The following is a 12,661-nucleotide window of genomic DNA, read 5'->3' as shown; positions in this document are numbered from 1 at the left end:
CGCATTCACGTCAGGAAGTTAATCTAAATGAAGCAGCTGATGACTGATGTTATTTGGAGGGAAAAAAATTTGTTGTCTGTAAAGTCGGTTTACGGTCAATAGTTTAACGTGACAACGTCATAAATAAACATTGATGAAATGATCAGGGCCGCAACTAGGGGGGAGCAAGCGGGGCATACGCCCCGGGCGCAAAGCTGTGGGGGCGCCGAAATCGCTTGCATTGTAATTCCTACTACAACTGGTAACTGGTAGAAAGTTTTTTAACTTGCATGCCAGTAATGTCTAATCTGATTTACATTATAACGTCTCAACATATTTATTTTAAAATACTCTGAGAAAAATGTTGAGTTCATCATTAACATAAAAAAATGTAAAGGGAGATGTTAGAAAGTTTTAATGCGTTCTCTATACGAATACAGTACAATGTTGTCAGAGAGGGTGGTACCACTGGCAGTGCGGAAGAGCATCATCTATTTGCTATGATGATATCATCAAAATCTTTGCTGCAAAAAGGTCTCGAAAATTGAATTTAAATCTTTAAAAAACATTTATGACGACAATTTAATGAACAAGTCTAGTGATTATACGGACTACTTTATGGACATGGTGGGTTCATGCATGGAAGTTACAGTAGCGCAGAAACTGTTACATGTAGGTATGGAAAATGCTTAAATAGCACCATTTTTGCGAGGGGAGGGGCCCCGCTTTATTGGTGTGGTATGTGCAAAAAAAGAGGGGGGGGGGGGGCGCATGAATCCATTCATGCCCTGGGTGCCAGAGACTCTAGTTGCGGCCCTGGAAATGATTGCATACTTTTATGAATAAAATTAAATAATTTTTATTGAATTATCACTATTTTGTATGGATACAAAGGAGTGAAATGAAATCTACAATTTAATCGATAAATTTACTTTTATTTGCACTCATTAATTCAAATATGTTTATTACTTTAACGAAGAGATTATTTTAACTATAACTTTTATACATGTTTTCTACTTAACTTCTTCCAATCTGTGTTATTCTGTTAAGGATAGGACGATGATAGGAAAAGTAGGAAACGAATGGGAGTGTTTCAAGTTTAATGTGCCTCGAAAAAGTTAAATCGATGGTTGTTTCAATCGAGTGGAAGAGAGATAGATGTGGCGCAGAGCGTAACGGGACAATGGTTTGCAAAAACCGCACCAATGTGAATAGCGCGCGCGCGCGCCAGCAGCATTGGCCGCGCGCAGTTCACATGCGTGCGGCGGAACGCATCGCCACCGAAGGCGGTGCTTTTCCACGAGCACCATATAGGCTGGTGACCACTGGAACGTAGTTATTTGTCAGCGCCTTCATTTGTCACGAATCACCTAGAATGTAAAAACAACAAATTTTTTTTTAATTTTTGTACTAACAAACATTATGGAGGTCACTTACATTTTTAATAATAGGCTTCTTAATTTGGCGAGTTACTTAACTGCACATAAATAAACTTTAATATATTTGATTGGAAATTAATTAATTAAAAATGATTTACAGAATTTCTGTAAGTACTCTATACGTGATTTTAAAACACATTAAAAATGTATATTTTATTTTACATAAAAATACTTAAATCATCATTAGTGATAGTACGAACATTTTATTTATTCAAGAAGTATAGCAACCATTTGGACCCTAACCACTCACGTCTGAATACTATGATTCAAAACGTCCAGGCCCATAGTGAAAGATGATAAAATAACGAATGACGGTTTTTGATGTAATTAATCGGTACAATGATATTAATGACAGGAAAATAGCAGAATTTTCAACGATGCTTGCACATCAATTAAACAAATAATTCTTCATATGTCCAGAGTGAATCTTTTTTGTCCATACTCCAGGAACATTCTTGTGAATTTACATTCAAAGCGAGCAGATTCAGTTCCAGTAAATTAACTAATATCCCTGAATAATGTTTAGCCAAATTTCTGCGTAAAAATGTTTGTATGAAGTTTTTAACAGTGTAAGGAAAATTCGAAAACTCTTACAAGCTGGTGAAATATCTTCCGAATTATGTGGTACAGTAAAAAAAAAATCACGTAATATGGGAAAATAACTGGCTAAATGATATAAAAAGGGTTGCTTATATTACACAGTTTCACATGCAAGTAATAAAGAATAAGAGCGGTTTTATTAAAAATGAAAACGACCCTCTAAAGATACCCAGTATCACGTAATAAGGAAATTTGTTACAATTTATCATTTAAATGGTTCAGCTGTTTTTTTATATATATTTTAAATGGATTAGATAACACGTAGTACTAAAACCACGAAGGCTTGTTTGGGAAACATATTAACCCAATCTGTCTCTCCATTTATCACACAGGTCCTCGTGAATACGTAATCGCTCATTTTGTCTTGTCATAGAAGCCGCTGAGGCGTTTTTAATTACCCTTTTCGCAAATATTTTGCGTCCATTACTGCAGGATGGTCATTTGTAATGACTGATAGGGTAAACAAGGCATGTGTCTCGCAAACTGCGGAATTATTCACAGTAATTGTGGTTAAACGTTTTTCATAAAGTTAACAATCTTCTCTTAAAACATGAACGAGTGCTCGAAACGCCACGCGAAATACATATTTTGCCATTTATAACGGTAAAATCTAAACATTAAAACATACTATTAAGTGGAAGGGAACGACAATACTTACATATAAGTACTACTTATTTTCAAACATTTTGAATTACTATATAATCTAAACAAATATGTCCAAAATAAAACCGTCGAATTTAATTTAGTAGTATGCTTTGAATAAGCCACGTATTGAAATAAATGTTATTTTTTCCTTCAAAAATGTTTCCACAATCCCTGTCAAGTTCTTAATAAATAAGTCAACCCTATGTTTTGCAATTTGGCATGAAGAGTTTTTGTCATTGTGCTGTGTACAGTTATCTATATTGTTTGCATGATTTAGCAATTTTTTTTTAACTTTCTTATCAAATAAAGTACCCGGTTTGTGTTTAAATTATTTAATGAGCCTCATCTAGAGCAAATAATTATAACGTATTAAACTAAAGTATTAATTTACATGTTATCGACATTTCGCTTTGTTATACGGGATGACATTAAAAAATTATTTAGGTTGTTTATTTCAAATAATATAGTTTAATTGTTCTTTATGAAACTTATTATTTTGGAATTATTTGCTGGAAGCTCAATTGTAAATACACACAAAAAATAATTGCACAATATTAATCCTTCATTATTATTATTATTATTTACATGCAATAGTAGATCACATTAAATACATTAAAATTTAACTCATCAAAAAAAATATAAAATGAAAAAATTACCAGCCAATTTCATAGTGTATTTTCTTAATTAGTCAAAATAATATCTACGTTGCTGCAGGTCTCAAAGTATAAATGAAAAAAAAAATTCAAATTTATTAGTCATTACAATATTATTTAATATCACTAATGCCAACGACTTTCATCATTTTCATTTATTCAAACATTCCTTGCACTTTAGCTGCAATTAAATTAAATTCTCGTACATTATGAAACTGGCAATTAACATAATGTATGGTTACTCGGGAAACTCGGTTTCCCACGCTTGTAATCATCAACATTAGCGGGAGAACAGGTCAGTAATCGACCTTGGAATACCGTGCTTTTATTTTTCTTCTCCTCTCGCGTGTGGTCACAACCTGTTGCTATACAACTACAGCCCTTGGTTCAACACTACTTTACCTCGTGCGATCAATAAAAATCCATTAGTCCTGTACTTAGTGTATACGCGCGCGTTATCGTTTGTCCTACAATTGCTTTACAGACCACAGCCAACTATGCCGATTATGATCAGGCTGGCCCCCGAGATAAGGTTGGCACAATTGACAGAGGTGATATCTCTCAGTGTCAGAAATTAATGTGCTTCTATACAATCGTGTTTTTAATTATGATTTAAAATGAATCCATACTTATAAATGGTATTAAAATTTAAATGTTTCGATAGTTTAAAAAAAAATTATCTTTTACCGAATCATTAGCAGGGGCTTTGATCAAGGGATTGAGTGGTTGACAGTTTTAAATTACGTTTTCGGATATAACATCTCTAAATATCATGACATAATTGGTCTCTCCTAAAATCATAGAAATCCGATTGTTTCAGAATGGATAAACTAAATAAATTTGATTTGCTGATGGGTATACTAAACAAAATAATTTTTTATGACAAAGTATGCACAAATATATATGCAATAATTAAAATATATTAGCTTGTAAAGTTACTAAAATTAATTAACACATATCGATTTAGTAAGACCATAAGAAACTATAAAGATTTGTTATCATTTCAATTAAATAGGTCCAAACAATTTTTTCATAAATTAGTTACGAACCTACCTCCATAAGGGCAAAGGTATACACTGAAAAAGAGGGTGACAGCAAAAACAGATCAAAAAATCTGTTATTTACTTACTTTCCAATATTTTTTTATCTTTATTGATATTCCACATTCAATTTTTTGTCACCTTAAAATGCAAAGCAGGGGCTAATTATAATTAGACTATTTTGGACAAGCAATTTTTTTTAATACATTTTAGTCTTAATTAAACCCCCGACAGTGTTTCATAATAACCGAAAACCTGGCAATAGGAAAAAAATGATAAACTGAAGCCTCACATTTGATAACAAATGAGAATCGCCGGATTCATGGTAGGACCTTGAAGATGGCGACTGCAATGTCGACCGAAACATTGGTGAACTCGCTAAGTTCGACACAGCTATAACACTCATAACTTACATATTATGTAATACTTAATTTAATTCTTGGCGTCGCAACGATATTTAAGATGTAGCATGGATTACATAAATACTTAATTATAATTTTCCTCGATTGAAATTAAAGGCTAATGTCTCAAACCAACGTGTTAATGAGGTGAAAATGGGGAGATAACGGAATGTGTATGGTTTGAAAGAAAACAGGAGCACTCAGAGATAAAAATACTCCCACCAGCTCGTGGCAACGCCCGCTACGTTTCGCATTTGCTGAATATTCTAGGATTGACCCCAAAAGTGAATCGAAACCTGATATTCCTTGATGGGAGATTACTGAACTCCCCACTGGTTTAAATTCATAGTCCTGCCATCCTTCGGTTTTTATTTATTCCAATTTTTTTTCCGGCGCAGTAAAATCATGTAAACCTTTCTTACAATGTAAAACATAAACCATATATAATGAGTAATAACATATCTATAAATCAAACATTTAATCACAGCAATTTAATACTGACGAATTATCTACCAAATAACATCAAAGCATAGTACTGTAACGATTTACTGCGGGTTCGTAAAGGATAGCCCAATTTAAGATTTTTATCACACACACAGTTTTATTTATTGCCACTACTTATGTCACTTACAAATAATCAATTGTACTTAAAAATAATGTTGCTTCCTACAGTCACTCGTTTCTCACAATCCACACGCCTAGCTGGGCCGCACCTCTGGCGCAACTCTCGCCGCAGCACCCCTCGTGGGTCTTCGCCGCGGGACTCCGTTGCCACATTCCGCCGCCGCCGACGCACTTCCCCTTCGCCGAGGATCCGCTCGACTCCTCGCTCGCGACTCCGCCGCGCCCGCGACTCTATCGCCCGGAAACTCCGCCGCGGGAGAACTCCCGACTGAACACTCCGAACTGACTCCCTGCCCTGACATCTTCGGGCATATATATAGGCCCCGGCGCGATTCCAGAACTCACAAGAGCGGCCGGGGCCAGTCGCGCCATGGCGAGCCGTCCCGACGGCAGAAACCTCTCGAAACACGTGTCGGCGGCTCGCGCAACTCCGCAGCTGGCAGGTTTCGGATGTCAAACTAACAGTGCCGCGCGGTGGGCTGGAGGGAGATAAAGCGGCGACCCAGGTGCACACGGCACATCTCATGTTACTGCAGCCGCCAGCCAGCTCTGCACCTTGCTCACATTCGTAACAGTACTAACATAAATAATACAAAATATTGTGTTAAAAAGAAAAATGTTGAAATATAACATTATTATTAACTAAGCCATTAAAAAATGCATTTAAAATTCTTATAATGATACTGTTATTCATTCACTCAGTAATTCCTTGAGGGCGTATATGTTAATTTACAGAACCAATGTGATTAATATGAATTTATTTTAATATGTTGGTAGAAAACAACCTGATCGAGGCTATTCCAGAGGTGAGATGCAGTAGACGTAAATGATTTCGACAGTGTTTCGGTTTTATGCGTGGGTATTTAAAGTTCAAGAATGTAACGCAAATCGTTGGGATAAATATTGAGGAGTTTCTGCGTAACCAGGCAAATTTTGGGATGGGTTGGGCAGCGCCATCCGTTTTTTTTTTTTTTTTTCACGAAAAATGTTCAATTCCACCTCGCAGCATTGTGTGTTTATTTCAGGTACACGTCGGCACGCCAATCACATCCGTCCAGTGCGGGTTTCAACGCGTCCTGAAGGGCAGCCTTCTTTTCACAGACGAGAGAGCCAAACGCCCGATCGTGCATCTTCGGGTTTATTTTTTGTTCATTGTAAATAAATATGGCAGTTTTGATAAAAGGATACTAATGGTCAATTAGGTTAGGTTAGGTTAGCTACATTATAAACACTTGAAAACATTGTGGACGGTTCATTTGGTTAGGATAGCTACATTCAAGATACGGAATAAAACATGAACATCGGGTTTTGGCTCTCCCGTCTGTGAAAAGAAGGCTTCCCTCGGCCAAAGAGGGCGATGGCCGTCAATAACAATAGAGAACAGTCGCTAGCGCGAGAATGTAGATTTTTTTTTGCAGTCTAATGAGGGATCAGAATTTTTACAGAAAACTACATGCGCCCCAGCCATGGACGATGTCTTCTCCCTGTATGACTGGTATGCGTGGTGAGTTTAGGCGTCTCGGATTCGGTCGCTGTCAAGGAGACGTTAATTCCAAATAGAAAAATTGTTTTAGTGTTTCATCCATTAACACAGGTGGGCCCCAGCTTCCAACTTTTGGAAGGGTAGATAACCGTAGGGTTTTGTTTGGCATGGAATTAATGCATAGTTGAATGGTTAGAAAAAATTTATGACGTCTTTAAAGTTTGATCTCATGCACGATGTTAATTTTTGGTTCATTACTTTCATTTAAGGCGCTAGGCTAAATAAAAAAATTGGTTGTCTGTAAAGTCTATTTACGGACGATAGTTTAACGTGACAACGTCATAACAAAACATTGATGAAATGATTGCATACTTTTATGAATAAAATTGAATATTTTTTATATTTGTAATAATAAATAAATATTTTAAGTTATACTAGTAATCAGGTTTTTAAAATGCAAGAATAATTAACCTTTATTGCCGAAATTGTTGTTGTAACAAGCAATGAAAACCACATTAACTTTTCACTTCACTTTGTAAACAGTCGACGAAACAGTTCACGTGTAGATGACTTGTAATTAATTTTAAAAACTGGCGTTTAGTTATAAAGTTTAAATATAATTATGAACAAGTTTTCATATAAATATAGCTGTAATCAAATGGATATCATCAATGATATGAATCACAATTTTTTAGTCAATTGTAACATAACCTATTATTACTGCACTCGCAGACAGCGTAACGGGACACTTTTTCGTGCGTGCAGCCGGTGTTAATCGATTTATTAAACGTCCCGTCAAAAAAAAAATGAAATATAAACCTGCAGTGCATTTGTTGTGCAGTCACAAATAATTTCAACATATATTCACGTAGTGTAGTAAAGTGGATGTGAATAGTCGTGTATGTCTTCGTAATTATTATCACTTGCGCGACGTTTTTCACCGATTACATCAGAGTGTGTGAACATATATTGGAAATATCCGTTACAGAACAACAAATGAAAGTGAGGTGTAAAGTTAAAATTTTATAAATAGCTTTTGAATAAAAGTTAAGAGGACAGTATGAAAAAAAATGGCGTGTGAGCGTACCCATAAGGACACTATAGTTTTTCTCATTTTAAAGATTTCTATAGTTTACAAGATCACATTACAGTAGTACTAAAAAATGTGAAATAATACAATAAAATCACCGGGTTTATAGGTGAAGTGCGGACTGTAGAAGATTTTTGATCCTTCTCTTTTTTTAAGAGTTTAGGTGAAAAAAACCTTGGGAAAGGGGGGGGGGTCCCCCTTAGACCTACCAATCACCAAAATGCAGATCAGAATAACATTTGCTTCATATGTAATTATTTTTACAGAAAGAATGTTCGAAACATTCGTGCCTCTTCATAAATTTGTTTGAAAGCTATAGAATATAAGTTTCGAATATAATTTTTTATTCTTTTAACGAATACACAGTATCGTTGGTCACAAACCACCCGAAAGTCGTGTTACGCATTCATGTCACGTCATGTTTTGATGGCGGTGTGGCCTTCAGCGATGCTGAATCGTTTATTTGCCGCTCTTATTTTTTTTTACGGCTGGCGTCGTTCTAGCAGATTTCAGTCGAATAAAATGTGCACGGCCAGTGTCGGGGAAGTTGATGGTACCCGCATTACCTTCCTTGTACATTTTCCCCTCGATCTTCTACAGAATGAAAACAACAAATTACTTTAAAAGTTGCAGTGCACTTAAATTGGAGTATGGTGTTATATTCTTTTTTTCACACGCTCCGAACGATCTCTTTACACTATGCGAATTTTAAGGGGTGTATTTGTATCAGTGAGACGGGATGCGTGGACTGGCGCGCAGTGCATAGGGCGAGAATGATATATGATTAGTAGCCATAATATCATACGGCAGGGAAATGAAGAAAAAAAAGTGTTATGCAAGTTCTTTGAAGAATCTGCAACGGATGTTCAATGCCTAAAAATGATTCTCAAAATATTTACAAACACAAAATGCAGAGACCGAACACTATTGCGCCCTTATTTAATTTCGTAATCACTTCTCGTAAACAGACCCTCAGTCGTATATGTTGAGCAGTTATTAAATCGCGTTGCTACTTCTGAAGCTGTGCGCGCGCGCCTGTGTAGGTAGAGTCCTTGAGAGGTTAGTATCCTACAGTACTTTGCGTTTTTGCACAATATTGGAAATGAATTCATTATATAAATATTTAACTGTTTATAAAATGCATTTTCCAATAAGGAGGTCCTTATATAATGGACATAACAAATGTTTGTTTCAGTACTAGCATGAACTGAAAGCACAGGACCGTGTGGTACACAGTTTTAGAAAAACCATTTGTATGTAGCCTTCGTATTCGAACCCTTTTTTTTAGTATTATCATGAAAAAAAAATTGTTTTTCACAGAACCCTGAATAATTAAGGTTTTTGTAGTTTTTGACGTGACAACGTCTAATAAGTCGATGAACGCCGGCTGCACGCATGAAAAAGTGTCCCGCAACGCACATTGTACGCTTGCGCCGCATCTATCTTTCTTCCACTCGATTTGACTTTTTCGAGGCACATTAAACTTCAAACACTCCCATTCGTTTCCTATCATCGTCCTATCCTTACCAGAATAACACAGATTGGAAGAGGTTAAATAGCAAACATATATAAAAGTTATAATTAAAATAATCTCTTCATTAAAGTAATAAACATATTTGAATTAATGAGTGCAAATAAAAGTGAATTTATCAATTAAATTGTAGATTTCATTTCACTCCTTCCATACAAAATAGTGATAATTCAATAAAAAATCAATCAATTTTATTCATAAAAGTATGCAATAATTTCATCAATGTTATTGTTATGACGTTGTCACGTTAAACTATCGCCCGTAAACCGACTTTACAGGCAACCAATTTTTTTTTAGCAAAAACTATTTCTTATTTAATCATGCACTAAAAATAAACGAAAGCTACGTAGCATACAAATGCACTATACATCTCTTCCATTTAATGTTCTGTGATAATGATTTTCAAACGACTTTTACAAATAATAGCTGTCTAAACAGGTAGGCAACTGATGACAATTATAAAGACTTGCAAGAACTTTTACACCTATTATATAGAAATACCTGTGACAAAACTACTAATGAAAGAGCTGTTTAGTGTAAAATGTTCAGAACCAATAATAATAACAAGAAATTGAAAAAAAAAATCAACTTGAATGTGAGCCGCTACCTTAAAAGCATCAACACTGTAACCCACCATCTGGGGTTTGAAAAAAAATATGCATATGCTTCAGTTGGTAGTGGAAAAAAAAAGTATAATTAATTATTTCCGGCTCGACGAAGCACATAAACGTAGGTTTGGAACCCCGTCGAAGTCAATATTAGTGATGTAGAGTAACTATTTGGTCAACTATAGCCGCTTGTGAAATAATCAGTGATCTGCTTTAGGCGGGTACATGCGGAAAACTGTTTATTAATAACAAGACGATAAAAAATCAGTTATAATTTTTAGATATCACCAGTGGGAGTTAAACGAAATTTTGGCATGAGGAGCAAATATGGCAAAGTTAGTAATTCAGCCAATTGTAAAACAGCCCAAGATAGACTTAATAGAAATAAAATTTTCGTCACAAGGTATACGCTCGTTCACACATTAAAAGCTGTAACGTTTCCACTAATTGTAGTACAGTAAACATTATAATGCTATGACAACAGCACGACTCCCCTTCAATATATCACAGTTATTTGAACTTGAACATCATTTTAGAAAATTATGACGAAAACAATAAGTATTACAAAATCCTTCAAACCATAAGTAAAATATAATAATAGAAAGATATAATTAATGGCTTGTCGTGTAAATGATTAGGAATAGGAAACATATTAAAAAATATTTTCGGACAATAACACGTATAAGACGCCATTTGTAGTCAGCTGCTGTAGACAGATTATCAATTTGGCCCAAAATTACGGGGAAAAAAGAAGGAAATTAGGGTTTGATTTGTTCTGCTGGATCGACGTTAAGGCGTGCGGATTGGAAAAGGAAAAAAAAAGCCTTAACTGTACGCTAGATAGTTCCACAGTAGATGGCATTTTTTTCATAAACGTTTACGATATTTTGCGCAGTCTTATCATTCATTTTCCGAATCCTAAAAAGTTGTATCTTAAAAAAAAAACTTTGGGAGTTATTGTCTGCTTAGGATATCCTTGAAAGTAGAACAAGGTGTTATATTAGGAGGGAAAAATTTTAACGAAATATAATACTGCTGACACAATAGGAAAATCCCTCATCATCCGCGAGAGAAGATATATACAGTATATCCATGGGTTAAGTGTTTGTGAACTGTTGCCTTGTGGTACACGCAAGTTGATAATTTTTCAATACCGCTGCAGGCTTGGGGAAACTTCGGCGCCTTGCGAGAGCAGGCAGTGGTGCCAACTGCGCGGAAGTATATTTACCCCAGCCGCGCCACCAGGATGCGGCCACCTGCTTCCTGCCGACGTCTGGTTCTTCCGTGGGAAGGGGGGGGGGGGAGAGCGCGGGAAGTTTAAAATGATAGTATTACCACCCCCTTCCTGTACCCTCTGATATCCACCAACCTTCCCCTCCCCCCAACCACGACCAATTTAAATTATACGGGAAATCCCGTCCCTTCTTCGCGAAAGATTTTCCGAAAACCTGCGTTAATGACGAGTAATTAAACCGGGGCCCCGCGAATCTCTGCCGCGAAACTTATGAAATTCCCCGCCGACGGCGCAGTGGGGGAGGAACTTTGCGCATTTTAATTACGGCGCGCCTCAACGCGCGGGGAGATTCTTCATCCCCCCACCCCTCCCTTAACACTCCACTCACTATGCACCACCTGAAGTTTGTGCAGCGTTCCGCGAGTGGAGGATATAGTTCGCTCGCTCCGAGTCCGTGGGAATTTTTTTTTTCCACTAAGTTTAAGATATTCTGCGCTTCCTTCCCGGATCCAACAAAGCTACAATTATTTCTAACAAAAAAAAAAGACGACGATACTCCAGCAAGATCAATAATTTATGTGGGAATGTGGGACCTAATAAATCTCTCTAATTTATACTAAAAAAAAGTTTTTGATATGTAACATCTTAAGCTCTCTGTACATCGGAATCTTAATATTATTAAAAGTTTACGGAATTTTTAACAAGGAAGGCAGTATTTTAATCAAAATTTCTTGTTGATTCGGATTAAGTGTTCTTAAGAGTATTTTTTTTTTTTTTTTTTTCGCTTTTATCCGGAGGCGTTTCATTATAAAGTTTAGAATTTCGGTCTGCAAACGGAATGATTGGATAGTCGAAGTAGCTGCTCCGGCGGCAGCGAATTCTAGCGGAGGATGCGCAAACTATTTCGTGAGATTCTCGTCAAGAAATGTAGTTGAGAACATCATTGGCATAACTTTAAAGAATACTGCATTAAATTTCGTGCCCGATACCGAGGTTTGATGTTACACATCATTGGCGAGTACTGAAAGACTCGCTCACATAAATAAACTATATTGTAAGAAGCATCCTCTATTTACAAATATAAATACTCCCTTATTGGTTTAAATTAGCATAAAATTTAATTTAGTAACTATATATATGTATGTTAGGTTAAAACGGATTGCGTGAATTTTTCTAGGTGATTCACTAGTAGAAACGTAAACTTTCTTTTAATGAATTACGTGGGTTCTACGAGCACTCAAGCGTTGACTTCAGATAAATGTTCACTCTTAATTTTTAAAACAAATTACCACTTGGTTGATTCTCTAATGTGCGAAATTTTGAAACAAATAACA

At 36.0% G+C, this 12,661-nt stretch overlaps 1 protein-coding gene across 1 annotated transcript in view; it reads left to right on the top strand.

Moving 5' to 3' along the window:
• LOC134538713 (neurotrimin-like) overlaps positions 1–12,661 on the top strand; it is a 624,622-nt gene that overhangs the window by 596,824 nt on the left and 15,137 nt on the right. The gene's annotated exons all lie outside the window — the stretch shown is intronic.

The sequence above is a fragment of the Bacillus rossius genome, chromosome 14, assembly GCF_032445375.1.
Source record: "Bacillus rossius redtenbacheri isolate Brsri chromosome 14, Brsri_v3, whole genome shotgun sequence".
Lineage (NCBI taxonomy): Eukaryota > Metazoa > Arthropoda > Insecta > Phasmatodea > Bacillidae > Bacillus > Bacillus rossius.
The sequence above is the reverse complement of the archived record's forward strand: the minus strand, read 5'-3'. Positions and strand labels throughout refer to the sequence as shown.